Source organism: Chiloscyllium punctatum, chromosome 26 (genome assembly GCF_047496795.1).
Source record: "Chiloscyllium punctatum isolate Juve2018m chromosome 26, sChiPun1.3, whole genome shotgun sequence".
Taxonomy (NCBI): domain Eukaryota; kingdom Metazoa; phylum Chordata; class Chondrichthyes; order Orectolobiformes; family Hemiscylliidae; genus Chiloscyllium; species Chiloscyllium punctatum.
In genome coordinates, this window is record NC_092764.1 from 79,036,667 (window position 1) to 79,064,382 (window position 27,716).

General features: G+C 40.6%; 1 long non-coding RNA gene across 1 annotated transcript in view; it reads right to left on the bottom strand.

The window, feature by feature from the left end:
* The window catches only part of LOC140453211 (uncharacterized), a 76,841-nt gene extending 51,192 nt beyond the window's left edge, over positions 1–25,649 (bottom strand). Inside the window, exon 1 of the long non-coding RNA XR_011952325.1 lies at positions 25,221–25,649. This is a non-coding gene — a long non-coding RNA (uncharacterized lncRNA). The remainder of the gene's footprint in view (positions 1–25,220) is intronic.
* Positions 25,650–27,716: the final 2,067 nt, after the last annotated feature.

Sequence of the window (27,716 nt, forward strand, 5' to 3'; positions counted from 1 at the left end):
GGCCAAGGTGGCTGCCCTGTATAGGAAAGTAGCTGAAATTACGGTTGATAAACAATGGCAGATATTTAAGAAAATAGATGACTCACATCACAAATATATTCCAGTGAGGAACAAGGGTTCTGGGCAGGGAAAAAAATCAACTATGGTCAACCAGGGGAGTTGAGGACAGTATCAAATCGAAAGAAAAAAAACATATAATTTGGCAAGGATTTGTGGTAAAACAGTGATCATAAAACAAAGAAGCAGAAGCAGGCCATTCAGCACTTAAGCCTGCGCTGCCGTTCAGTAAGATCTTGGCTGATCTGATAATCCTCAATTCCACTTTCCTGCCTTTCCCCCATAGCCCTTGATTTCCCTACTGATTAATAATTAATTTCAGCTTTGAATGTACTTAATGACTAGGCTTCAACAGCCCTCTGCAGTAAAGAATTACACATGTTCACTACCTTGAGAGAAGAAATTCCTCCTCATCTTGGTCTTAAATGTATGACCTCTTATTCTGAGGTAATGTCCTCTGGTCCTAGGCTCTCCTACAAAGGGAAACAATCATTCTGTATCTACCCTGTCATGTCCTCTAAGAATCTTGTATATTTCAATAAGGTTGCCTCTTTTTCTTTGATATTCCAATGAATAAAGGCCCAACCTACTGAACCACTTTTCATAAAAGACTCCACCAATACCTAATATCAGCCTGGTGAGCCTTCTCTGGATGGTTTTCAACTTCACAACATCTTTCCTTAGGTGTCCAAAACTGTTCACAGTATTCCAGCTGTGGTCTGACTAGTTCCTTGTAAAGTTTTAGCAAACCTCCCTACTTTTATACACTATTCCCTTTGAAATAAAGGCCAAGATTCAATTTGCTCTCCCTATTATCTATTGAACTTGAACGCTATCCTTTTGTGATTCATGGATGAGGAATCTCAAATCCTTCTGTTCTGAGCCTTCTGCAGTCTTTCTCCATTTAAATTATATTCAGTTCCTCTATTCTTCCTGACATAGTGCATAATCCCTCACTTTCCTCATTATATTCCATCTGACAAGTCTTTATCCCACTTGCTTAACCTGACCATATCCCTCTGCTGGCCAACCACGTCCCACAAAATGAACACATTTTAAAAAATTTTGCTGAAGCACATCATTGTCCTAATCCATGTAATTTATATTGTAAATAATTATTGCCACAGCGCTGATCCATGTGGCACTCCACTAGTTACAAGTTTCCAACCTGAAAATGCCCCCCTTATCCTAACACTGTCTTCTGTTACTTAGCCAATCATCAATCCATGCTAATTTACTACCTCCAACAGCATGGAGTCATCTTATGAGGTATCCCAATGCGTGGAACCTCATGAAATGCCCTCTGAGAATTCAAGTACATTACATCTATTGTTTCCACTTTATCTATTCTGCTTATTACCTTCTCATATCATTCTAGTAGATTGTCAGGCATAAATCTCCTCTTTGTGATGCCATGCTGACTCTGTTTGATCATAGTAGAATAGAATAGTCATTTATTGTCACTTGTATTTTTTTTAAAAATGCAGTGAAAAGTGTTTCAGTCTCACAGAGACTATATTAATAACAGAAAGCATAGAGAAGAAAAAATTGTTTTAAAATTAAGACGAAGTTCATCATCATCATCATAGAATCCCTACAGTGCAGAAACAGGCCATTTGGCTCCAAAAGTCCACACTGACACTCCGAAAAGTAACCCACCCTGACCCATTCCCCTAGTCTATTACTGTACATTTACCCCTGACTAATGCACCTAATCCACACATCCCTGAGCACTATGGGCAAGTTAGTATGGCCAATTCACCTAACCTGAACATCTTTGGATTGTGGGAAGAAACTGGAGCACCCAGAGGAAACCCATGCAGACATGGGGACAATATGCAAACTCCACTCTTAATTCAATTCATGGTTCTTGGGTTCAGAAAAAGACAGTACCACTGCAAGACCGCCAAGCCAGGCTGCTGGAACACTGAGTGGAAATCTGCCAAAGCATGCCATCCACGCCAGGCAGTTAGAATTCCTTTCTCACGACTCCGCAGATGCCTTCCCAAGATCCACTATCATTACTGAATGCCGCAGACCTGTCTGATGGAATCTTGGGCTATGCCATTGAAGATGCCGAAGCAGACTACCACCAGATGCAGCCACAATGACCACAAGGAACTGCCATCACCACTGCTGCAGCTGCACAAAAAAATCCCTCCGCCACCTCATTGATATCACCTCTGTTGATGTAGCAGACAATACCAGGTTCTTGTGCTCACTTCTCCTCAATGCTACTGCCAGAGTCTCACTCATGGCTCATCAGCTGCCACCAGAATCCGGACTACAAAGTTGTCTTCTTACCACCTTCCACCAAAAATAACAAGGAACAAAGAGAGGGAGAAAAAGCAAAAAAGAAACAGAAACAAAAGTGGACAGAGTGGCACACATCTTTTATAACAGACTCTACCATTTTCCCAACAAAAGCTAATTGGCATGTGCTTGTTTCCTTTCTTTTTTAACTAAAAGGTGTTACATTGACAGGTTTCCAATCCTCTCGTACTCCCAGCATCTAAGTACTCTTGGAGGACTGTTACTTCTGCATCCACTACCTATGCACTTATTCGTATTTAAAATCCATCAGCTCTTATCAATCCACAAGATTTATCAGTCATTAGTCCATTGATTTCTCATGCTATTTCTTTGATGCACATTATTGTATTCATTTCCTCTCCTTTTTTTGTCCCTTAATGTTTTAGCATTTTTTGGAATGCTTCTATTTTGAACACTGATGTAAAGTATTTATTCAGCTCTTCTACAGCTTCTTGGTTCCATTTCCAAGGTAATCAAGAATACCTGTAAATCCATCAAATGCACTATTTATGTTCTTATTTAATTTAATTAAAGTCCATTTCAAGGTACTTTCAGTGGTAAAGTATAAATTAGGCTTAATTAAATTTTTAAAATTTCTAAAATACAGCACACAAAAGGAAAAAGGGAATACAAGACGCTACATTATGTAAAGCAAACTTAATGAGAAGGATAGAATGCTTTAAAAAAAAATTAGCATCCCTACACAAAATAAAATTCTTTATTACTAGGCAAAACTGCCAAAACTATGCTTCAACTTTGAAAAGATCCCTAACACTTCTACAAGCACATTTTAATACAAATATTTCTTTTAATTTTTAGATGAGGCTACACAGCAGCCTCTCAACCCTTCGTGCCAATCCTAGTCTTCAAATTTTGTCTTTCAAAGGGTACACCCCTGGACAGAAAAACTAATAGCCTAGATTAATAATACACAATTTAGATTTTATTAAATCTTCATTGTATACTTCCATGAGTGATTCCAATTGCTACTCAGAATCTTTTTAACTTATCTTCAGATTAAATTGAAGTTCTTAACAATTATAAAGTGTTCAACATAGAATTATATTGAGGTCAGAATACACAATCAAGTCTCTAATTTGCATCTTTCATGCAAATAGCAGAAAGGTTGCAGGACCCTTCCAAGAGTTTTTCTTAATTCATTCATGGGACGTGGGCATCACTGGCCAGGGTAGCATTTATTACCCATCCTTAATCCACCTTGAACTGACCACTTTGGAGGACAGTTCAGAGTAAACCAACTCACTGTGGGTCTGGAGTCACAAGTGGCTAGATCAGATAAGGTCAGCAGATTTTCTTTTCTAAAGGATATTAGTGAACCAGATTGGAGTTGTTCCATCAACAACAGGTACACGGTCACTAATAGGCTAGCTTTTAAAAATTAATTGATTCAAATTTCACAATCTGCATGGTGGGATCTGAACCTATGTCCCCAGAATATATAAGCCTAGGATGCCTGGATTACTAGTCCAGTGATAATACCATTATGCTACCAACTCCCTTTAGTTCATCTTATTACAACCACAGCATTAGTGTGCAAACTACATATAGCAACTGTGTTTGAATGGACTCCAGAATGAAACAGAGCTGGACTCTCTCATTTTACTACACAATGAAGGACCAGATCTGTAGAATTCAGATCAGCATCACTTCTTAACTAGACCATGAGACTAGTCTTCCCAAGTACCTTCCTTTGTGACCTCAATGCCTCAGGTGTCACGTGGTTTTAGAGTGACAAATTGAGGGAATACAGAACATGGGGAACAGGCTTTAGTTCTTAACAGAAGGTGCTGAGGAAAATAGGCAAACAGGAGATGATGGAAAGCTGTCTTTCTGTAAAAAGGAAGGTTTTTCTACATCAATCAGACCTCAGAGTGCAATCCAATTAATCACACCGAACAACAAAAAAAAAGCAAAGATCTAAAGTTGCCTTGCAATTACTCTGAATCAATCCAAGCTCCAACATAGCCATTGCTTTTATACCCAAAATATCATCATGATCCATGTTTGGGAAGCCCTGCATTGAACCATAAGATCTCAACATTAAAATAAGCTCCCACTCTTTGGATTTAAATCTTATTTAATAGCTGTACATTCTTCAAGTAAGCTATAGAAATGCATTAGTCATTTCCAGTAGTCTGTCCCCATGTTGGGTCACATCACAAACCATCTTTTGTACTGGCAAACTGTAATAGTAATAAATCCATTTGTTGCCTTGAAGAGTCATTATAGATTACTAAGTGCAGCAGCAATTGATTGATCTATTCAACTTGAATAATTCAGACTGAACTATAACTTGTCATTAACAAGATTGACCTTGAATTTCTTCAAGATCTATGGAGTGATGGCAGTTTTCAAAACATATAAATTTATGATTACAACAGTTGCTTTAACCTTTCCTTTGATTGTAGGTCTAGAATTGCTTAATAAGCATATTAGTTCTGGATGTAGGTTTGCTTGCTCAGCTGCAAGTTTCATTTTCAGACGTTTTGTCACCGTACTGGGTAACATCTTCAGTGAGCCGCCGGATGAAACACTGCTAATGATTCCTGCTTTCTATTTATAGGTATGGGTTTTTTTGGGTTGATGATATCATTTCCTGTGGTGATGTCATTTCTGGCTCTTTTTCTCAGAGGGTGGTAAATCGGGTCCAAGTCAACTTGTTTGTTGATAGAGTTCTGGTTGGAATGCCATGCTTCTAGGAATTCTCGTGAGAGTCTCTGTTTGGCTTATCCTAGGATGGATGTGCTGTCCCAGTCGAAGTGGTGTCCTTATTCATCTGTATGCAAGATACTAGTGAGAGAGGGTCATGTCGTTTTGTGGCTACTTGATGTTCATGTGCCCTGGTGGCTAACTTTTATTTAAAAAAATTATCATCCATGATAGTGACCTTCCCAAGTGGAACCTATCTCATGCTGCCTGTGTTGATACTCTTCTGGAGCAGTGGAAATGCCAATCAGCATATGCAACCATCTGCAACCATTCCAAATGATATCCGGAACATGATTAGAAATAGCTGTTTTTATCCAGCTTCACTTGCCAGTAACAACATTTATTTCGTAAGTTGCCCCAAAGTTTCTTCAATGGTTGTCATGGAGTAGTAAGATATTTTCAAGGCTTTATAAGAGATCCTTGAATCTATTCAAACTGTCAAGTTTTCTAGGTTTTTCACTGTTACCATGCTGCAACCTCAAGTTGTAGGAACTATCACTTGCCTGATTATCACCTTCTTCTTCCAGCTCCTCTATCTTGTCTTTAAGGCTAGACTTGAGGGAAGACTGAACTCACTTCAGCAGTTGCTGAGTTTGTCTCACACATCAATCTACTTTGAGTTGATACTCATCAAGACATCTGAGATCCATAAAAAAGTTTTTGTAATCTCCTATGATCTCTTGAATAGTCAATTGCTTAGTGGCTTGCAAAATTCTACAAATTTGTTCTGGCATATGTGGGGTATCACTCCAAACTTTAGTTTTGCTTCAACTGAGATGAATGGATTTTGTTTAACATCTACAATCTGAAACTGCAGGTCTTCTTTCAACCTGCTGCACTGGGACCTCAGCTTCATTTGTCCTCTTCAGATGTGTATTGTATTGACCTGACCCTGTGCAATGTTCCCCAAGTTGTTAGAGTTCCAGATGGGATACTCCAAATTGTCAAAGTTGAGGAAGAGGAAAGATAATCGGGCCCCCTTTCTTTGTTCACCTGCTTACTTGGTTGCAACAGTTGATTAACTAGGCATTCTTGCATTAAGAAGAGAGAATTCATTCAGTACTAAATGTGAGATGAAATAATGACACACATACACACAATATGGAAATAAGAATTATAGTTGATTTTATTGGTGGCACAGATACTGGCAATGGAACAGATCATTTTGAAATTCTTGGCTTTGCATGTTTCTTGAAATTCCTCTATCTTGGTTCCTTTCAATAGTGATTAGCGACTGTGCAAAGGGCTGCAGAAAGCAAATTCTCTTTCTTTATCAGCAGTGCAGTTGTGTTTGAATAGCTGTCCTCAAAGCTGTGACCTACAGTATTCTAGTCTCTGCACTAGAATATTTGGCCACAAGCAGACATGGATTAAGGTTGAAGCATGCTTATAACTCCTGCCCTTTGCATTCTTAAAAGGGAAAAACCCATCTGGTTCACTAATGCCCTTTCCTGGACTGGCCTACATGTGACTCCAGACCCACAACAATGTGGTTGACTCTTAACTGCCCTCTGGTTACTCAGTGATGCCCTCATCTCATGAATGGATAATTTTAAAAAAGTTTGGTGTAGGAACCATGAGAATGACCCTGCATGAGTAAGAGGAATCGTCGACAAGGTCAGGTCCAGTGATGCTTAAGTTCGGGTAGGTGCGACAGTCCTGAACAAGCACATGGACCATATGAAAGCTGCAAGCTTGCAAACGGTGCAAGACCAATACATACCTGGCTCCTCACCAGCCTTTCCACTGTTCAGGAACTCATGGGGTCTCCTTCTAGTCAAGCTTTGAAAATAGTTTAGAATCAGAGATGGACACGATGGATGTCGCTGCATCAATGCCTGAAAGATAGCACAAAATGTTTCCAAGACACTCTGGGTGGAAAAGGCGAGCTACCATGCATTAGACACCACCTGTATCAAAGGGAATGTTGCAGGATCCTGAGCGGGTGCTACAGCGCCCCATGAGGCGCTACAAAAATAAAATGATCAGGCATACGTCCTCTGGGGGGATTGTAGGGATTATAACCAGGTCAGCCAGGTGGACCTCATTGAGTTTCCTGATTGGAGATGTTAATCTGGTCCAATCTGGGAGCCCTAGCTGACAGATAAGAACAATGGTGTCCCAACACCCTTGAGCTGTTCAGGGAGAGGCGGGCACTGCAGGAAGTGTTTTATTTCCCCCTCCAACTCTATTTTGATTTAATCCCTGTCCTCCCCTTCACTTTTTTGATCACACAGCATTGCCCTTTGATGTGAAGGGCACTGCTTGTCACTGGCCACTTGGGTGTTTCTTTTCTTCCTGGTGGTGGAAATTTGAATACAGGTTTGTGCACCTTGTGCCTTTCACACCTGCACACACACAACATGGGTGCTGGGTGAAAATAAGCACTATCGCAGTTAGGCGGTAGTGTGGGGGTTCTAAAAAAAATAAACAGGAGTGTCAAAAAAAAGAACAGCGGTGTCCCAACACCCTTGAGCTGTTCAGGGAGAGGTGGGCACTGCAGGGTGTGGAGTGTTTTATTGCCCCCTCCAAATCTGTTTTGATTTAATCTCTGTCCTCCCCTTCACTTTTTTGATCATGCCGCATTGCCCTTTGATGAGAAGGGCATTGCTTGTCACTGGCAACTCGGGTGCTTCTTTTCTTTCTGGTGGTAGAATATAAAGATTTATGCACTTGTTTGTTCTTCCAGGGTCAAACATCTGCACACACATGACATAGGTGCTGGGGGAAAATAAGCACTACTGCTGTTAGTATGGGGGAAAGAAGGAGGAAAAAAGACATCAGTGTCAGACATCCTATTCACTCAGACCTGGTTCTGGAAGGGGTGTCATAGTGGCACAGTCATTTGCACTGCTGCCAAGGATCTAAAATCTGGATTTAGGCTGTTGTCAGGAGCAATCATTTAATGCATGCTTTTACTAACTACAAAATGGCTTCTTAATGCAAGTAACAAAACAAAACGGCTTCTAGGAGCAATGGCATCTAACTCTGCTGAAAACTGCATTCCTGAACTAATTGGAAGAGATTAGCAAACAATGCCCTGTTCATAGTACGAATTACCAAAGTAAGATGTGACATTATTAAAGTATCCTAAATTGGACTTGGAACCAAGTGTCCTAGAGATAAAGTGTAAAGCAAGTCAGTTCCCAGGAAATATCATTGGCTTAATTTTATATCTATTTGTCATATTATTTCATTTTATTGGATTAATTTTGCAATTAAGGGAGTTCTGTTTGTTAAAAGACCTATAAAAGTTGTCTGTATTTTAAGATTGTGTGCAGCTTTTCCAGAGTACACAGAGGTGCTTAACCCCTGCATTGCTGGATAAACTATGCCCAGCGTCGTAATAAATTGTTAAATCTTGCTGAAACAGACCGTGCTGCTAGTGTTTATTTGACTAATCAGGTACCAAGAGGCCCCTCTTGGGGATTCAGATTTACACTGCCTCATGCACCAGGGAGCCGTGTTCAATTCCATCATCAGGCAACTGTCTGTGTGGAAGTTGTATCATCTCCTTGTGTCTGCATGGGTTTCCTCTGTCCAAAGATGTGCAGGGTAGATGGACTGGCCATGTTAAATTGTCTGTAGTGTCCAGGGATGTGTAGATTAGCCATGGAAAATAAGGGGTGCAAGGGGTAGATCTGGTTGGGATGCTCTTTAGAGGGTCAGCGTTGACTCAATGGGCCGAATGGCTTGATTGTACATTGTAGGGGTTCTATCGATCAATACCAAGGACTCTCCATGCATACATAAAGGGTGACTTGGTGTCGGGATACTAGCCTCTGTGGAGTTATTTCAGTAATATTTGAGCCAATATGCTCAAAAAAAAGTTAAGAACAAATCAGATGGCAAAAAAAAAAGCCGAGGCATAAATCTAAATGCTTTTAAAAACATTGCTTCTCCAAAATCGGTACTGAAGAGCCACCAGAATAACAAGTGGTGACATTTTAACATTCAGAAATAAAATGCCAAAGTTTCTCATATCTCAGTTGAAAGGATCAACAGTCACACGCCCTCCTGTTGAAAAAGCCACAGGAGTTTTATCTCGCAGCTTCTCTGTGGGTTTGATGTCCCCAGGCTCTTCTGCACAGCAACAGTAAGGAAAAGTTGTTGATTATCACAACTCCTTTTTCAATCTTTCCAATAGTATCGTGCAAGATGAAATGCCAAAGACAAGGGCCTACATCTTGTCACTAAAACCACAGATATTGTAAAAAAAGGATGACTTGCCCTATTACATCAGTTTGTCCGTTGCTATACCAATTCAAAAATAATCTCTTTGCCCTTCTCTATCTCCATGGCGCTTAATGGAATAACTATGTTACACTTTTGAATTTCTACACAAGAAATGTCCTTTACAGAATTAACCATTGACATTAATGCAAACAGCCACGTTTGGTCTTCTGTTCAAGACCAAACATTTATCTGCCCAATATCCAGCTAAATGCAGCAAAATGCAAATGTCAGAGCATTATCAGTGTTCTTCAACTTACTGGAATATAGTACATTATATGTTGAGTTCATAGACTTTGGCAATCAGAAGAATAAACATTATTATATTATGCTACAAACTATAAATTATTACATTAATCATAAAACTTACAAAATAACAAGAGATGGTGGCAAGTGGATGAACCATCTTTGCCGCTTCCTGAGATTCCCAGCAACTCACAAACCTGTGTTTTTAAGCCATTTTAATTCACTACACATGATATTAACAAATGGCTGAGTGTATCGAAGCTATGTGCTTTGACAAAACTCTTGCAACGCTATTGAAGACTTCTGCTTCAGATATAGCCACACAACAATAACCTTTTAACTGATACTCAGTTTTGCCAGGACCACTCAGCTCATTGCCTCATGAAAGCTTCGATCCAAACATAGACAAAAGGTCCAGCAGTCCAACATCCATGTTTGCCTCACTTTTATACATTAAAATACTTGTAAACTTTTTAATATTACTAGCCAGATTACCCTGCTCCCTGCTTATTGCTTTTGAATAGTCCTCTGCTGGTTTTTAAAGACTTCCCAATCCTCACCACATTGTTCGTTTTCTTTTAGTTTTATGCTGTCCCGGACTTCTTTTGTCAGCTCCTGTTGCCTCATCATCCAATAGTAGGCTTATTCTTCCTGGAGATGGATTTCTTGCTGTGCCTCATAAATTACCCCCAGAAACTCCTACCATTGCTTCTCAATGGTCTTCCCTGCTAGATTCGCTTTCCAATCAACTCTGGCCAGCTTCTCCCTCAAGTCTTAGTTACCTTCACCCAATTGTAATGCCCTCCATCTGATTCAATTTATGAAGTAGTATTGGCGGGGGTAAAGAAATGAAAGAGCTGAATAAGTATTTTGAATCAGCCTTCATCATGGAAAACACTACACCAAAAGCATACCAGAACTTCCTGACAGACAGGAGGCAAAGGTAAGTGTAGTGGTCATCATCTGACAGTGCTGGGGAAGCTGAAAGGTCATAGGTTGGATAAATCACCCCAGATTTGCCTTTGTGGAAGGTTAAAGGTGGATAAAGCCTCAGGACCTGATCAGGTGTACCCGAGAACTCTGAAAAGCTAGAGAAGTGATTGCTGGGCCTCTTGCTGAGATATTTGTATCATCGATAGTCACAGGTGAGGTGCCAGAAGACTGGAGGTGTGCAAACGTGGTGCCACTGTTTAAGAAGGGCGGTAAAGACAAGCCAGGGAACTATAGACCAGTGAGCCTGACCTCAGTGGTGGGCAAGTTGTTGGATGGAATCCTGAGGGACAGGATGTACATGTATTTGGAAATGCAAGGACTGATTAGGGATAGTCAACAAGGCTTTGTGTGTGGGAAATCATGTCTCACTAACTTGATTGAGTTTTCTGAAGAAGTAACAAAGAAGACTGATGAGGGCAGAGCAGTAGATGTGATCTATATGGACTTCAGTAAGGCGTGTGACAAGGTTCCCCATGGGAGACTGATTAGCAAGGTTAGATCTCATGGAATAAAGGGAGAACTAGCCATTTGGATACAGAGCTGGCTCAAAGGTAGAAGACAGAGGGTGGTGGTGGAGGGTTGTTTTTCAGATTGGAGGCCTGTGATCATTGGAGTGCCACAAGGATTGGTGCTGGGTCCTCTACTTTTTGTCATTTACATAAATGATTTGGATGCGAACATAAGAGGTAAAGTTAGTAAGTTTGCAGATGACAGCAAAATTGGAGGTGTGGTGGACAGCGAAGAGGGCTACCTCAGATTACAACAGGATCTTGACCAGATGGGCCAATGGGCTGAGAGGTGGCAGATGGAGTTTAATAAATTCAGATAAATGCGAGGTCTGCATTTTGGGAAAGCAAATCTTAGCAGGACTTATACACTTAATGGTAAAGTCCTAGGGAGTGTTGCTGAACAAAGAGACCTGGGAGTGCAAGTTCATAGCTCCTTGAAAGTGAAGTCACAGGTAGATAGGATAGTGAAGAAGGCGTTTGGTATGCTTTCCTTTATTGGTCAGAGTATTGAGTACAGGAATTGGGAGGTCATGTTGCAGCTGTACAGGACATTGGTTAGGCCACTGTTGGAATATTGCGTGCAATTCTGGTCTCCTTCCTATCTGAAAGATGTTGTGAAACCCGAAAGTGTTCAGAAAAGATTTACAAGGATGTTGCCAGGGTTGGAGGATTTGAGTTATGGGGAGAGGTTGAACAGACTGGGGCTGTTTTCTCTGGAGCGTCGGAGGCGGAGGGGTGACCTTATAGAGGTTTACAAAATTATGAGGGCATGGATAGGATAAATAGACAAAGTCTTTTCCCTGGGATTGGGGAGTCCAAAACTAGAGGTCATAGGTTAGGGGGAGAGGGGAAAGATATAAAAGAGACCTAAGGAGCAACTTTTTCATGCAGAGGGTGGTTCGTGTATGGAATGAGCTGCCAGAGGAAGTGGTGGAGGCTGGTACAAGTGCAACATTTAAGAGGCATTTGGATGGGTATATGAATAGGAAGGGTTTGAAGGGATATGGGCCAGGTGCTGGCAGGTGGGACTAGATTGGGTTGGGATATCTGGTCGGCGTGGTCAGGTTGGACCGAAGGGTCTGTTTCCATGCTTTACGACTATAGAGTTATAGAGATGTACAGCACAGAAATAGACCCTTCGGTTCTGAGAGAGAGACTTAGGAGATTTGTCGAGGAATTTGTGATCTTTCAGGAAGTCAGGGAGGATCCCAGAGGACTGGGAAAATAGCTCATGTAACACCGCTGTTAAGAGAGGGAGGCAGATGATGAGAAATCTATAGGCCAAGTTAGCCAGACCTCAGTTGTTGGTAAGGTTTGGGTCCATTGTTAAGGATGAGATAGCGGACTACTTGTACGTGCACGTACAAAGTGTCCAAAGGTAGTAATAGGGTTGAGTCAGAGCAGCTTTGTCAAAGAGAGGTCATGCCTGACAAATCAGTTTAGAATTCTTTTTGAAGAGGTAACAAGCAGGTTAGACAAAGGAAAGCTTGTTAATGTGGTCTATTTGGGTTTACAGAAGGACTTGACAAGGTGCTGCCTAGGAGGTCATTAAGAAAGATGAGAGCTTGGTATTAGGAGTAAAGTATTGGCATAGTAGAGGCTGACTGGCAGAAGGCAATGTCGGGACAAAAGGGATTTTGTTTTCAGGTTGGCAGCTGGTGACTGTCAATGTGGTGATGACTATTCATATTATACACTAGCAATCTGAAACAGAAGGTATCATTGCTAAGTTTCCAGATGACCACAGGTGGAAGGTCAGGTAGTGTTGAGGTAACGAGACTATAGAAAGACCTGGACAGAGGGAATAGAATGCGAGAATGGGTGAGGTAGTGCACATTAAGAATAGAGGCATAACTATATATTTTCAAAATGAGAGAAGACATCAGAAGTCTGAAGCACAAAGACACTTGGGAGTCCTATTTCAGATTCTCTTAAAGTTCATATGCTGGTTCAATTAGCAGTTTGAAGGCAACTCCAATGTTAATATTTTGAGTGGGCTAGATTAAGAGTAGAGATATATTGATGAAGCTGTGTAAGGCTCTGGTCAGACCACATTTGGAACACTGTGAGCAGTTTTGGGCTCCATATGTAAGGAAGGATGTGCTGGCTTTGGAGGGAGTCCAGAGGAGATCACTAGATTGATCGGGACTAGATTAGTTTCAGATATCTGGTCGGCATGGAAGAGTTGAACCCAAACAAACAGTCTGTTTCTGTGCTATATAAATCTATGACTCTATGACTCCAGAGGTGGATTGAGAGTGACTGTCCTTGACCAAGTGTGCCGAGAAGGAGCTCTAGCGAAACTGGAGTCAATGAGAATTATGAGGCAATATCTCAGCTGGCTGAAGTCATACCTAGCACAAAAGGAAGACAGTTTTGTTTGTAGGATGCCAATCATCACAATCCAAGGACAACACTTAAGGCGTTCCTGAGTGTCCTAGACCCAACCATCTTCAACTGTTTCATCAATGACTTCCCTCCCATTATAAACTCTGAAGTGGGATTTTTGCTGATGATCGCACAATGTTCAGCATCATTTGCCACTCATCAAACACTGAGAAGGCCTGTGTCCAAAAGTAGTAAGACTTGAATAACATTCAGGCTTGGGCTGATAAATGACAAGGAATATTCAAACCACACAAATGCCAATTATTGACCATCTCCAACAAGAAAGTTTACCCACTGCCCCTAGAAAGTTTAATGGAATTATCATTGCCAAATCCCCAAATATCAACATCCTGGGGTGGGGTTTACCATTGACCAGTAACTGAAGTGAACTAGCCATATAAATATTATGGCCAAAAGATGAGGTCAGATGCTAAGGTTTCTGCAGTGGGTAATTCACCTCATGCTTCCTGAATGCCTGTCCACCATTTACATAGCACTAGTCAGGAATGTGATGAAATATTTTCCACTTTTCTGGATAGGTGCAGCTCCATTAACACTCAAAAAGCTTGACATTATCCTGAACAAAGCAGGCTACCATGTTCAGCCTTCATTCTCTTCAACATTGATGTACAGTAGCGGCATTGTATGCCATCTACTAGATGGACTTTAGCAACTAACCAAGTACCTGCCAAACCCTCAAACTACCACCTGAAGAGACAAGGGCAGCAGATGCATGGGAGCACTACCATCTGCAAGTTTCGCCTCCATGCCAACCACCATCCTGTTTTGGATCTATTTCACTGATCCTTCACTATCTCTGGGTAAAAAGCCTGTAACCTCCTTCCCGACAGCATTGTGGATTTATCTAGGCCCAATGGATTGCAGCAGTTCAAAAAGGCAGTTAATCCACAACTTTTAAGGACAATTAGGATGCACAATACATGCCGGCCTGGCCAGTACTGCCTACATCCCTTGTCCACATTTTTAAAAACTCACCATAAACTTTACATTCATAATAATTAAATACATACTAAACTCCTTGAAATGTTAAAAAACTAATAATATGCATCTGCAGCTCTAACCTGAAGAAAAGGCAAAATACTGTAATTCTGAGAAAAGACTTTATATATAAAACACCCAGTATTTCCTGTTACAAGGCTGACTAGAGAGAAGTGAACAAAGGCAGCTTTACACAAGTCCCACAATTGGAGATTTTGTCCAATAGCCTATCAAGAATCATGGAAACTGTTCCTCTCAGATCTGATTCTGCCTTCATATGAGAAAACATAATTAAATAGATGATAAGCAGCTATATGTTCTCAGCATGGCCATGGCTATATTTGATAGTTATGGTACAAACACCATCACCCCTCCCCAGTACCAACTGAAAATGCCTTCAATGCAATGTCGGTGCTGCAGTAAGCATGCAATTAAATCCTGGTGCCAAAAATAAATGTCAAACTATCAAAACACTTGTGCAACATTTTCTTTAAACCTTAGTTTTAAACTAGGTAACAATGACTAGCAAGATAGAATCCATAAATTGCCTATTAGATCACATACTAATTTTAGAGGTTGTTCTACCATATTCTGTCAATACCAATTGAAAGTAAAATCAGGAAGAAACAGTGACACATTTCTAAGTGTGATCTAGACCTGGTGGTGTTCCCATACGCTTATTGCTTTGAACTTCTACTTGGTAAAAACTCAGGTTCGGTATGTGCTGTCAAGGGAGACTTGATGAGTTGATGCAATCCAGCTTGGGGAAGACACACAATAGATTCACAATACAATAGTGGTAGAGGGATTGAATGTTTAAGGTTTGCCAATCAAATTGATTACTTTGTCCTGGGTGATATTGAGCTGCAGTCATCCAGACAATTGGAAAATGTTCCAAAACAGTGCCTTGCCTGTGCCTTGCTGGTGGTGGACAGGAAGTTTGGGAGTCAAGAGTGTGATGCTGGAAAAGCACAGCAGGTCAGGCAGCATCCGAGGAATAGGAGAATCGATGTTTCAGGCAAAAGCCCTTCATCAGGAATGAGGCTGTGATCCAAGAAGGTGGAGAGATAAATGAGAAGGGGTGGGGCTGGAAGGGGAAGGAAGCTGAGAGTGCAATAGGTAGACGGAAGTGGGGGTAATGGTGATAGGTCTGAGAGGAGTGTGGAGCGGATAGGTGGGAATGAAGACGGACAGGTAAGACAGGTCATGAGGGTGTTGCCGAGTTGGAAGGTTGGAACTGGGATAAGGTGGGGGGAGGAGAAATGAGGGAACTGGTGAAATCTACATTGATGCCATGTGGAGGAGGGTCCAGAGGCTGAAGATGAGGCGTTCTTCCTCCAGACATAGGGTGGTTAGGGAGTGGCAATGGACGAGGCCCAAGACCTGCATGTCCTTGGGCAGAGTGCGAGGGGAAGTTGAAATGTTCAGCCTTGGGGAGGTGGGGTTGGTTGGTGCAGATGTCCCGGAGATGTTCTCTGAAGCACTCTGCAAGTAGGCATCCTGTCTCCCCAATGTACAGGAGACCACATCGGGAACAACAGATACAGCAAAATGACATGTGTGAAAGTGCAGTTAAACTCTGACGGATGTGGAAAGCTCCTTTGGGGCTTTGGACAGAGGTGACAGGGGAGGTGCGAGTACAGGTTTTGCAATTCCTGCAGTGGCAGGGGAAGGTGCCAGAAGGGGAGGGTGGGTTGGTGGGGGGGGCGTGGACCTGACAAGGGAGTTGCAGAGGGAATGGTCTTTTCGGAAAGTGGATAGGGTTGGGGAGAGAAATATATCTCTGGTCTGGGACGTCTGGGAGTCAGACAAAAGAATACCTTTGAGTATCATAGAGGAATGATCAGACTTTCTCTTGTAATCGATTGCCTGGCATTTGTTGTCCAGGTCTTTAATAAAGGCAGACAGCGACTTCTCAATATGACAAGAGTTGCAACAGAGAACAGTGTGCAGTTTTTTGCAAACAGCCCTATTTTTAACCTGCAATGATGAAAAGCTATTGATGAAGCTGATAAAAATGGTTAGAACCAGGACACTGTCCAAAACTGAAATGACAATGAACCGCTGATCACAAAGCATTCATCAAAAGAATCTCCTGTAATTATCCAGCTTCTGTTTTTACCATTTAACTATTTATAAAATGTTAATATTTAAAGTAACATTTAAGTATTCCTATATTTCTTTGTTATACAAATAGTTTTACATGGTATTCACAAAAGCACATTCAATTTGCCATTCAATACCACCATTTTGCATATACAAACTTGTTTTATCAAACAAAACTGCTATTAAGGAAATGATTTGGTTAAAGCCACAAACCTGACTTTATAACTAAATAAATACTTCAAACTGTACCATATATTTACAACAAAAGTGATTCCATATATCACATTGCTAATATTTTTAAAAATCATTTCAATACCTTAGATGGTGACAATAGTTGAGATAAGTACAACAAAAGCTGCATTTTGCAGTTCATTGTTACAGCTATAAATGGTGGTGATAGCGATTGGAAGAATAAGCTACAAAATATTAAATGTATTAGTAAGTGGTTCAGAATTCCCTTAGTAAATTGGTTTTCTGGTCACCATTATATTTCTCACATCTTCTGCCCTCTGCTTCTCTCATTCTCCCTCTTCTAGTCAACTATGTCATCTCCTCTCCATCATACATGCCTAATGTCTAATTTAAGGAATTCCATCTTCTCACTTTTCAATAAAGGAAGAAAAAAAACCTAAAGATTAGAAGCAAAAATATCAACAATGTTAATTATTTTTTTCAGCAGAAAAGGTGCACAATCAAAAATAAACCAAATGGACACTGGACAAACGTCACACAAATGAAATACAAGATACAAACTGCTTTCTCGATCACCACATATTAAACTGCACAGTAAAGACACAGCAATCATGTTGATTCTCCTTCAACAAGTGAAACTACAGCCTTCATTTCATTAAGTTGCCTGTTATAAAGGATCAATTTCTAAGCAAGTTGCAGCTTCTGCAAGCCCAAAGGTACATACAGTTACAGGGAGGAGAACAGCCCTCAGGTCAAACAACAGTATAAAAATGGAAGAGAACTGAATCCCCCAATGAAATGTAAAAGCTAGGAAGTAAATCATTCACTTTCAGTGGAATGAAGTTGGCAGCACTAAAAGGTACAGATAGAAAATTTCTAGCTGAAATTAATACATTAGATCATTTTGCATGATAACGTATTTCAAACACTATAAAGCAGAACATTGCCCATTATTATTTGTCTAAGTTCATTTAAGTTATACCAAAGTTTAACAAGACTGTTGACATTTTATTACTGCTGCTGCTGCGAGATCTGCCGTCATGTTATACCAAGTTTGTCTACCCTGTACCATCCTCAGATGTCCATGATAGCTCATCTGTAAATGTTCCGTGACATTTATCATCCAACTTGGTTCAGGTCGACATCTCTGCTGCCCACAACTCTGCCACTCAGAAGAAATCTCTACAGCTTTGCAGCGATAGTCAAGTGAGTGAAATACTCACATTTTCTTTTCTGAATGTTAAGTCCTAGAAATCATTTTACTCTTTCAATTTCAAGTACCTCATAATGTCTGTGGGGTATATGTAAAATACCAAATGTTTTAGCATCCACATTTCAATCAATTCTACTTTTGTCCATAAATGTTTACTTATTCATCAGATTTTTGAGATGTCCGGGAAAGTGAATAGAATATCGCATCTAATGACCTTTACCCTGTTACAACTTCAGTTTTCTTGTTAAGATTTTTCATCTTCACAAATTGATGAATAAACATTTGGATATGCAGAATATTTGAATTTTAACTAAAAGCCACAAGTAGTTCTAATTTCCATGTTTTTCAAAGATTTTGCAAATCTATCAAGATGGTGGGTTGGCAAGGTCTCTGGAATTTTAACTCATTTGTCTCTACATTAGCCCCAATTACTATTGCCTTATTCCAGAGGTAAGTGTGCTCATGTCGACTTCAACTTTCAAGGGCCGGGGATCAGGCAGAGTGCAAATGGAGGGCCCAGCCATCTCAGGAATGCCATGTGAGGATATTTCAGAAGGGCGTCTGTGTGTGGTATTCCTCTGGCTGAGTGGCTTCTGGAATCACCCTGCCTCGTGTGGGGTAGGGACAACCTGCACCAGGTTCCCTCTCCTCCTGTTGCCTTGATGTTTGTCCTAAGGATAAATGGCTGGGGCAATGAAGTATGCGCCTCTCCAGCAGACCTTGAAGGTGCAGGACCAGGCTCTCCATAACAGCTACCAATCTGTCTTTAGAGGCAGTGAGATGGTCCCATGCTTAAAGCAGCTGGGACCCATAATGTTTTTGAAATCCTGCAGGCTCTGGCCAATGAGGGTCAATGCATTCCACATAGCTATCTGCCACTCCTTTTGCTCCCTGTGATGTGAATGAAATTCCTGACTGCTGACATTGTTGGGTCCTCTCCTGTCTGGAACTAAGATGCCTAGTCTCTGTCAATCCTCCAAGTGACTTGGGGGCTTCTTCCTCAGCCAACTGCAGCATGTGCTCCAAACCTTTCTAGGGTTGACATTTGCAGCAAGGTATCAGTGTCTGAACTGGTAGGGGGTACAGGAAACAGCTTGTTTCCCCTGAAGCCTACGAGGCAATGGAGTACACGCGTGTACCACTCCACGATTCAACGCCAAGCAGCTGCATCAGTGTTTCTTGTTCCTTTGCCTTTCCTGTGGTGCAATAAAATATACAATTAACAATTGTTTGAAGGCTTCACAACATCTGTTGTTCCCACATTCAAGAATGACAACACTACCTATCCTCTTGGGCGCTGCAAGAAGAGTTATAATTCCAACAAGGTTATAATATTGCATTGCACAGAGGAAAATTAGTTTTTGAGGCTTCGTGCATGATTACATATCTAATAGCTGCATACTGAGTTCTGTTTTGTCCATTATCAGTTTGAGTGCCATCATGATGCATCCTTTTCACCCACCCATCATCATTCTGATGTCAGCATCTGCGAATTCCCATAAACTGCTAAAATAACATGAAATGCTGAAGCAGACTAAACTCCAAGGTCTAAAGTGATAGAGGCTCTGCTTAAAGCATGTTTTCCCACCACAATAATGAGCTACATTGTACAGTTTGGAGTTAATGGATTGCTACACATCACCTGATGTTAAATAAGTGAACGCTCCCTTGTAAGACATAGGTCAGTGAAAAAGATCTCTTCACGAAAGTGTTAAATTCATGACCACAGCCAAGACCTAAGGGTTGAAGAATGTCTGAAATCTGTTGCTATCCAAGATTTTTCTCCGAGATGAGCAATGCCTCACCACTATAATCTTGATCTTCATTAGGATGTATGAAAATGCTGCTTAACTCCAGTGGCCACTTAATCAAGTTCTACAACTAAATTGACAGTTGATTACACACAATGATTTAAAGTGCATGTATATTTACAGATGTTGAAGTGCATGTATATTTCACTAAACAACCGATCAGAGCATTTCTTTTTCCTTGTCCTTCCACTAGGGTGGCATGGTGGCTCAGTGGTTAGCACCGTTGCCTCACAGTGCCAGGGACCCAGATTCAGATCCCGCCTCAGGTGACCAAGTGAAGTTTGCACATTCTCCCCGTGTCTGCGTGGGTTTCCTCCAGGTGCTCCAGTTTCGAAGATGTGCAGGTTAGGTGAATTGGTCATGCTAAATTGCAGAGTGTTAGGTGCATTAGCCAGGGGTAAAAATAGGGTAGGGGAATGGGTCTGGGTGGGTTACTCTTCGGAGGGTTGGTGTGGACTTGTTAGGCCAAATGCCCTGTTTCCATACTGTAGGGAATCTAATCTAATCACTATGCCTACACAAACTCCAGGCTCTCCTGCTGGAGTGAAGGAAGCTCTGTTGTATGGCCTATTTAGCCTTGAACATTTGGGTAGATTACCTGGGGCAATTGTGGATATAAGGCTCAGACATATTGACAGTGGCCTGTCCAGATGCAAGTTCACCTTCCTGAGTTACAACTTCCAAAAGGTTGGAAATTGCAGGTATAGTGATTGGAACAAGGGCAGCCAGCTGGACATCATAGAATGAGAGTTACCTGATTGGATAAGATTAACAGTCCCAACCAGGAAGCCCTGACATATAAAAAGGGGAGTGTCAGATATACTGACTCTGCATGAAGCAGTACTGTAGTCGAGGACTATAGCAAGACTATAGTCAATTAAGTATGATTTGGTGACCAGATACTGGCCTCTGTGGAGTTATTTCAGTAGGCAAGGTGAGTGCAGAGGGCCCTTGTACCTCCAGGGACTTCTAGGGGTTATATGCACAGTTCACCTCCATCCAGATGCGTGCTGGCACTATCCAGCCTCCTTGAGAAGAAGGGGCATGTGAAGCAACATTAAGTCCCTACTATCTTCTTGCTCAGCAACAAAGACTAAAGAAATAGAATGCAGGCCTCTGTGCATTTCCAGCAGCCTTTGGGTGTTCTTCTGCCTGTGCATGGCAGTTGACAACCTGTCCATGGAAACCTAGACACATGCATACTGAAGCCAGCACAGTTCCAATAACATTGGTGGACCCCATTGAACCTTTGATCCAGTTCTCAAAGTGTATCACAAACACTCCTGCTGTTCCAATTACAATCTGTGTACTTTTATGACAATTTAAGCAATGACTAGTGCTAAACAAACAACCTGATAAGGTAAAGTTGGTTGAGTCTTTTTTGATGAAGTTACATTGTAGGTTGGATCAGGTAATTCAGCTGGTATCATGAACAAAGTTTTGCGCAATGAAATTGATAAAATACCATATAATAGGTTTTTCAGCAAAAATTAAACTCCATGGAATAAAAATAAACAGTAACAGCATGAATGTGAAGTTGACTGAGTGACAATAAATGAAGTGTAACTGTTGAACAATTATTCTTCAGTTTGATATAAGGTACTTAAAGGGTCACCCAAGGCTCAGTATTAGGTCCATTGACTTTTCTTGATCTATACTAATGATGTAGACCGAAGTAATGAGGGACAATTTCAAAACCTGCAAATGACAAAAAACATGGAAGTTTGTGAACTGTGAGGAAGATATTGATAGGTATTGATACTGAGAGGACAAAAGAAGTTGGTAGAATGAGTGAACATGGCAGACAAAATTTCTTCAAAGGAATGAAACATTCTGCTATAAAGAAAGGCATTACAAAATAAGGGATGCAATCGATTTGAAACAAAAACAGAATACACTGCAGAAATTCAGCAGATCTGTCAGAGTTAACGTTTCAAGTATGGCGATCCCTCATCAGAACAGTTACCATTGCAAAACACGGGTTTGGCCTCAACTCCATTCTGGGAACCACCTTTTGGGAAGATTGTGAAAGCATTAAAGACAGTGCATAAAGGATTTAAGAAAAGGTTCCAGAGACTTCGATTACATAGATAGATTAAATACGTTGGGGCTGTTCTCCTAAGACAGAAGGAAGTGGAGAGGACATTTGAAAAGAAAATCATGAAGGGTCCAGTCAGAACACAAGAGAGAGGAGCACGAGTATGCCATCTTGATCCATTAAGCCTGTCTTGATATTCAATAAGATCATGGCTGATTTACTTCAGGCCTTAACAGCCCTTTTCAAGGTAGTTCCTCACAGTACTCAACTCCCCGATATTTCAAAAATCTATCTACCCCCTCTTTAAATACTTTCAGTAATCTGGCCTCCACAACTCTTTTGGTAGGAAATTCCAAACATTCCCTATCTTCTGGGAAATTCTTTACTATTTCAATCTTAAATGGGTATCCCCTTACGCTGTAACTATGTCCTCAGTTTAAGATTCCCTATTAGTGAAAACATCTTCACAACGTCTAACCTGTCTATCCCTTCAGAATTTTGTATGTGCCAATAAGATTACTCCTTATTCTTCTAAACTCTGTTGAATAAATGCCCAACCTGTTTAGCTGTTTTAAATAAGTCAATCCCTTACCTCCATGATCCTTTGAACTGCCTCCAATGGCAAGTTATCCCTTCTTAAATACAGAGATGAAAATGGTACACAGTATTCCAACACCCTCGCATTAAAGGTCAAAGTTCTGTTTGCCTTCTTAATTGCTGCATCTGCAAGCTAACGCTTTGTGTTTGATCCACAAGAACACCCAGGTCCCTCTGAGTTGTATTTTATTGGATTTTGTCTCCATTTAAATACTAGTCTGTCTTTTGATTCTACCAACCAAACAGCGTAATCTTACATTTTCCTACATTAAACACCATCTGCTAAGTTTTTGCCCACTCACTCAACCTATCCAAACCTCCGTGCAGATTCCTTATATCCTCATCACAAATTGCCTCCCATCTATTTTTGCATCTTCAGCAAATTTCAATACAGTATACACTCTGTCCCCTCCTCCAACTCATTAATATAGATGCAAATAATTAAGGCTATATGACTGAGCCTGAAAAAGACTCATTAATTCCAACTCTGTGTTTGTGTTTTAACCAATTCTCAAACCACACTAACATACTAATCTTAATCTTGTGCAATAACCTATAGTGTGATATCTTATCAAATACATTCTTGAAATCCAAATGCATCCAAACTAAAACTGCCAGTTCTCCTCAATCATCTCTGCTTCTTATACCCTCAAAGAACTTTAGCAAATTTATAAAAAATAATTGCTTTTTCACAAAATCCTTATTGACAGTGGTGAAGGCCTTATGGTGTTGTCACAGGCAGTGTTCTGTGGGTCAGGTTTGAATCACATCATGGCAGATTATGGTATTTGATTCAATAAAAAAAATCTGGAATTAAAACTCTTAACTATGACGTGAAATCATTCCTGATTGTCAGAAAATCCCATCTGATTCACTAAGGTCCTTTAGGCCTTCCTTACCTGGTTTGACCTACATGTACCTCCAGACCCATAGCAATATATTTGACACTTAACTGTCCTCTGAAATAGCCTAGCAAGCCATTCAGTTGTATCAACCAATAGAAGGTAAAAAAAAACAAATCTCAAGGTGATCAGGAATAGTCAGCATGGTTTGTCAAAGAGAAACCTGATGAAGGATCAAGCCCGAAACGTTGACTCTCTTGCTCCTCAGATGCTGCCTGACCTGCTGTGCTTTTTCCAGCACCACACTTCATTGACTTTGTCAAAGGGAAATTATATTTAACCAAATTATTGGAGTTCTTTGAAGAAGTAGCATGTGCTGTGGATAAAGGAGAGCTGTATTATACTTATATTTCCACAATATACTTGACAAGGTTGCACATCAAACGTTACTGCTGAAAATAAAAGTTTGTAATATCAGGGATAACATATTAGTATGAACAGATGTTTGGATGGCTGGCAGAAAACAAAGAATATCCATACATGAGTATTTCTCTGATTGGCAGGGTGTGACAAGTGGAGTCTCGCAGGAGTCTGTGCTGGGATCTCAACTTATTACAGTAATCATCAATAGCTTGCATGTGGGGAACAAAACCATGTTAACTAAATTCGCAGATGAACACCAAGGTAGGTAGGAAAGTATTTTTGAAGAAGAGATAAGGAAGTTAAAAGGTGGATATAGATATAGGCAGGTTGAGTGATTGAGCAAACATCTGACACATGGAGTATAATATAGAAAAATGTGAAGCTGTTCATTTTGGTTGGATGAATTAAAAAGCAGAGTATTACTTGAATGGAGATGGACTGTAGGATTCAGGGGTGCAGAGAGATTTAGATGCATGAGTAACAAAAGACTATTATGCAGATACAGCAGTACCCAAGGCAGTTAATTGTATGTTATTATTTATTACAAAAGGTACTGGACATAAAAGTAAGTAGGTTATGCTTCACTTATGCAGGGCATCGATGAGATCTCATATTGAGTAGCGTGTACGGATTTGGTCTTCTTGTTTACAGAAAAATATGAATGCATTGTAGATAGTTCTGAGGAGGTTTATTAGATTGACAGCTGAAATGGGTAGGTTGCCTCATATGGGCTGGTTGGACAGGCTGAGCTTGTTTCCACTGGAATTTAGAAGAGTAAGGGGTAACTTGATTAAAGTGTATCAGATTGTGAATGATCTTAACAAAGCAGACATGGAAAGGAATTTTCCACTTGTGGGTCAGTCCAAAACTAAGCGCTGATTTAAAATTAGGGTTTGCCCTTTCAGGGCAGAAGTGCAGATAATTTGCTTTTCTCCCAGCAAGTTGTACATCTTTGGAAATATCTGCCTCACAAGGCTATTTAGGCAGGATTACTGAATATTTTCAAGGCAGAAGTAGATAGATTCTTGGTAAGCAGGGAAATCAACATTAATGGGGTAGCTGTGAATTTGGAATTCAAAAAGAATTTCGAGAACATACAAAATTTTTTTGAATGGTGGAGCAAGTTCAAGGGGCTGAATAGTCTACTTCTGCCCCCAATTTGTGCATTCATAAATAAGTAATCATTCAAAATATTTTCAATGTTTTGCTTATCCTCAGTTTCTAATTAATTTACATTTTCTTTGTTTTTGCATATTTGGTTACTCTTTAATTGTTGTACTACTGAAAGAATGTATACTGCTATGTTTTAGTATCTGCTCCTAGACTTCTACCTCCATTTATTGCTGTCTTTGATCACTTTTTAAAAATATTTCATTCAAGTGAAATTCATCTTCTCTGCAGGATTTCTAAAGATTGCTGTGCCCCTCATGAAATTATATAAGTGGTTACACTTTCTTCTGAGGATGATGGTTTGTCCTTTGCAAGTGAACATTTGTTATTAATTGCCCATTTAATCTTAACATTAGTTACCTAAAGAGTCGTATCCCGCTAATTTTCTCTCACAACGGACAACGGTTCTTTCCAGTTCGTTGCTCAGCTTATCCCTCTCTGCTTCACTGTTCTCCTGGCCACTTACAATTTGCTGTCTGCCGCCTCTCCTACCTGCGATCAGGTTGCTTGCATTTGTTTAGGCGGAATAATCTTCTGAAATTGACGACGACGGAGGTAAGAGTGAAGGCTGGCCGACCCCTCTGAACCTTGGCGCTTTCAGCTACACCGTCAGACCGTTCGTCGCCATCCTCTCCTCAACAACGTGCAGGTGCAGTGTCATGACAGTGCGTCTTCCACTGGTCGATCCCTCGCGCTTCCCTCCTCAGGAGGGACCGTTACCCAGAATGCTCGGGAATTGCAGCGCATGCGTTTGGGCCCATGAAGCGCGTGCGGTTGCAAGAGGCCAGTGGGAAGCCGTTTCTTGTCATGGAATAAGTTCCTCTCAAGTGACGCTGGACAAAAGGACAACACAGCAGCCTGACTAAGAAACTTAAGTTCCGTGGAATAATAGGGACAGTGACAGCATTGATACAAAGCTGGTTGAATAAGAACTTCGATCAGGAGGAGGCATTTCATCCCACGGCCGTACCTGCTCTGCCATGGTACAGGATCAGGATTAATCTCATCTTGCCCTCAACTCCACTTTCCTTCCCTCCCTCCACAACCCTTTAATCCACTACTAATTAAAAATCTGTCTAAAATCAGATATGGAAGGTTTGAGTTATAAAGAAAGGCAGAATAGGCTGGGTCTTTTTTTAACTGGAGCGACAGAGGTTGAAAAGCGATTTGATAGAAGTTTAGAAAATAATGAGATACTGTTAATGGTAGTTTGTGTTTTCCCTAGGATGGGGGATTTCATGTCGAGGGGGCACATCTTGAGGAGAGAGTTTTAAGAAAGAAATTAGGCTTTTTTTATACAGAGTGGTTCGTGTGTGGAATGAAGTCCCTGAGAAAGTGGTGGATGTGGGTACAGTTACATCATTTAAAAGACATTTGGATAGATACATGAATAGGAAAGGTTTGGAGGGATATGCACCAGGAGCAGGCAAGTTTAGAATTACGCTCAGCATAGACTGGTTGGATCAAAGGGTCTGTTTCTGTGCTGTATGACTATAATAAAAAACGCTTGAATCACTGCTTTACTTGATTTTTTTTTTAAAAAGTCTAAATTATGTATACAGAGCACAATTTTAAAATTTTATTGATAATACAAAATTTGGAATTGTTTTGAACTGTGAGGATAGAGATACACCTCAAAAGGACTTTGCTTGGTGTAAAAGGCAACATGCAGTAGGTAAATATTAATGCAGAGCATTAAGTGATACATATTCTCAGGAAGGAAAGGGGGAACAAAGATTTAAGATACAGTTTCAAAGAGATACAGAATGGGTAATATGTGTGCAGATTACTGAAGGTAGCAATGCTAGTTGTTAAATTGATTAAAAAGGAATAAGTGATCACAAGCTTCATACATAGGGTTAAAGAGTTTAAAAGCCAGGAGGTTTTGTTGAACCTTGATTAAACGTCTGTTGAGTCAATTGTGCACAACTCTGAATGTCACAAATCAGGAAGGAAGAATATAAATGCAGAAACAATTTATGATTTTTATCCCAAGAATTACATGAATACATTGGAGAAGTTGAGAGTGTTCCACTTAGAGATTGAGAGGAAATTTGATACAGACATGCATAATCATAAGGGATCTGTATGGAGGAAATAGGGAGAAACCGTTCCCAGTGGCGGAAGAGTCATAGAACATATTGACTTATGGTGAACTAAGCAAAGGTAACATAAGAACAAACATTTCCAGTTTTTTAAGGATCTGAAATGCACTGCCTGAAAATGTGGCGGAGGCAGACTAAATTATGACTTTTAATTAAGAATTTGATTTTTAACAAAATTATTAATTGATGTGAGTGTCACTCGCTAGGCCACCATTTATTATCCATTATTAATTGCCCTTGAGAAGATAGTAGTGAGCTGTCATCTTGAACTGCAGCTTTGGCGTTAACTGTGCCCACAGTGCTGTTGGGGTTTTCCAGGAATTTGATCCAGTGTTAGGGAAAGAACAGCAACATAGTTCCAAGTCAGGATGGTATGTTGATTGGAGGTGAATAGGAAATTGGATAATTATCTCAAGTGAAATATTTGCAGGGCCTTATGGGGGGAGTAGGACTAGATGAGATACCCCTTGCAGAGAGTCAGAATGGACATGACCTCTTTCTGAGATGTCTCCACTTTACGATGATATGATTCTTAGACAAGCCATTTTAGTTAGGAATGTTCGCTGATAAATTATCGCAGTTCATTAACTTCACTAAAAAGCAAATATTGCACTGCCCACCCCACCCCTTCCTCCCACACATCACACACACAAAACCATACATTTCAGATCTCTGTGCAGGAAAAAGCAACAGCGACTCTGACAACTCGAACAATAGCCTGGAAGTCTGAGCGCAGGCGCAGTTGAATAAT